This window comes from Oryctolagus cuniculus, chromosome 11 (assembly GCF_964237555.1).
Source record: "Oryctolagus cuniculus chromosome 11, mOryCun1.1, whole genome shotgun sequence".
NCBI classification, from domain to species: domain Eukaryota; kingdom Metazoa; phylum Chordata; class Mammalia; order Lagomorpha; family Leporidae; genus Oryctolagus; species Oryctolagus cuniculus.
Genome location: NC_091442.1, coordinates 63,496,510 through 63,499,324, shown reverse-complemented (window position 1 = coordinate 63,499,324; position 2,815 = coordinate 63,496,510). Strand labels below are relative to the sequence as shown.

General features: G+C 33.1%; 1 non-coding gene across 1 annotated transcript; it reads right to left on the bottom strand.

Annotated features, from left to right (window-relative positions):
* Window positions 1-2,640: 2,640 nt before the first annotated feature.
* On the bottom strand, window positions 2,641-2,756 carry LOC127487436 (U5 spliceosomal RNA). Its single transcript, XR_007914234.1, has one exon. It is a non-coding gene; the product is annotated as a U5 spliceosomal RNA (small nuclear RNA).
* Window positions 2,757-2,815: the final 59 nt, after the last annotated feature.

Below are 2,815 nucleotides of genomic sequence, written 5' to 3'. Positions count from 1 at the left end.
GACTGTCTTGTTCACAGGATTTCTATGTTGGGTTTAAGTCCACACCTTTAGAGAGAGCTAGGGGAATTGAAGGTTTTAGGTAACTTAAATGACTATAAAAAAGACACAGGCTAGTTCAATGGGTTTGGTGGAACTGCAATTCACATTACTCTAAAGGATTTTAAATCTGGCTCTGCACTATACACGGCCACCTCTTCCTCTTCTGGATCTCATTCTTTTTGCTGCCTTTCTTGTATTAACACACAGTGGATATGCAGGAAAAGGAAAAGCACATATTATCCTTCACTCAGGTAGTAATAATGAAAAATCTGGGTCCCATTTTTTTTTTTTAATGTCAGAGAATGTCACTTGAGAAACATTATTTTTCATTCTAAGATTATGTTTACACCCCATCCTGATAAAGAATGTGACTTCTATCCTCACCCGTCATGCTAATAGGAAATATGAAGAAAATACAGTAAAAGCAAAGGAAAAAGTCCTTAAAATTCACATACTGAATGTTCATGTCTTACTACATAGGGTTCAATTTCTTGCTTTCTTCCCTATTTTTCAATAGCAGAATAAGTTATTACCTATTTTTATTCTTTGTCAATTTTAATGGGTACTTGGGGTGAAGAGCAATGAAATGTGTTGGTATAAATCATGGTCTTAATCCAGATACCTCCAGAATCTGTTTTAAAGAAGGAAATTCGATAACATTCCATTTTGTGCATTTCCCATGTCATTATATATACCTCAAGGCATGATTTTTAATACCTTTGTAATATTCCTTAACCTGAAAGTATAATGATTTATTTAACATTCTCCATGCTGTGGGTTATTTCAAGTTGCTTCCAATTATGTGTTATTATAAATAATTCCTCCATGAATATCACTGTACATAAGTCTTTGTCTACATCTCTGTTTATTTCCTTAGGATATATTTATTAAAGTAGAACTACTGTGTTAGTGGCTCTCAATATATATTTTCAAGAGTCTTTTCAGAAAATTAGCACACCTCTCCATTTAAAAGACACAAGTGTATATGTCAGGAATATTATAATTCATCTAACTGCTTACATGACAGTAACATTTTATCATATCTCTATCATTAAATCACCTTTATGCTTTCAGGATCATTTGTTTATGCCCGTAAGCTTCTTTTCTAATAGTATGTTGTAACTTTTTTCTAATTAGCTTGCAGTAGTTCTTAATATGTTAACTATATTAATCATTTCCAAATCTTACTTCTTTTTCAAATGTTTTAGCTTTATGATGTTTATAGTTATTACTTATATGCAGAATTTTCTCCTTTTAAAATTTAGTCAAATATATTCATATTTTTGCTTTTAGCTGATTAAAATCATATTGAAATTTATTATATGTGACTTGATACATTTTTAAAAATTGCTTTTGGAATTTTGTATTTTCACATGTAATTATGCAGAGAGTAATTGACAGACAAGATTTCACAACTGCTGACTCATTCCCCAGATGCCCACAACGGACCCAGGCTGGGCACAGGGCAGAGTTGAGAGCTGGGAATTTTGTTTCTTATGTAGCTGGCAAGATCTCAATCACTTGTTGCCACCAGCACTGCCTCCCAGTATCTGCATTAGTTGCAGTCAGGATCAGGAGTTGCATATTGAACCCAGAAACTCCAATATGGTACATAGATATCTGAACAGGTATCTTAACTGTTAGGCCAAACATCCATCCCTATGTGTCACTATTTAATCCATCTAGAATGTCTTTTGGATTTGTGCTTAACATGGGGATGATTTTAAGGTTCTCCAGGAACATAGAAGAAATAATATATCTACAATGAGAGGTAGGTACAGAAAATAATTTAAGTAACTTACTCATACCATTTTGGAGACTGGCATGTTTGAAGTTTTAGAGGTGACCAACAGTCCGGAAAGTTAGGTAAGTGTTGACAATTTGATCACAAGCCCAAAATCTGCAAAGCAAACTTCTACTTTGAAAATCTGAGGCAGAATTTATTTTCTTTGGAAAAACTTCATTCTATTTCCTTAATGCCCATCCACCACATGGAGAGTAATTTCTTATACTTCAAGTCAATTAATTGTAATTGTTATTCATCTCAACTAATATCTTCACAGCCACATCTTGACTAGAGTTTAACCCTGAACACTGGACACCAAAGTCTGGCCAGGCTGACATATAAAGTTCATATCAGAAGCATGTACACTTATATTGTATCTATATTGAGATAATTTTATATTTGTTCATCATCTCAACCTATCCTATAATTGTGTGTGACCTATTAAAGTCTTGTGTGTTTTTCCACTTTCATGTTCATATTCTGTAACATGAACACTATTATCATCTATTGAATCTTTGTAAAACGTCTGTCATATCTGAAAGGTAGAAAATTCATCTTTACATAATTTTAAAAGTGTGCTTAACTCCATCTAATGTTTTCCAATTTACATGGAATAAAATTCAAAGTCATCATTTTAAAAAAGTCATATATTTATTTTTATTTATTTAACAAGTTTCTGAAGAAAGTGCTACAATAAAAACAAACTAGATTCAATAGGACTAAGTACTGATACTTGAGCACCTGTAGGAAAATGCACATGGAAAACTATAAACCACACAGCTTTGAAAGACCATCTATTATTTAACAACGTAAATATCCTTGCCAAAGAATGGTCTCAAAAAATTGGCTTAAAACTCAGAGTAGTTCCTCTCCACAGAAATCTTTAGTGAAAGGGGGAAGATTTGTACAATCTGAAGGGAAAGCAAAGCATCTCAAGTCCTTGGCATGAACCACAATACCTATGATACTGTGGTCCTCCATTGCCTTTCT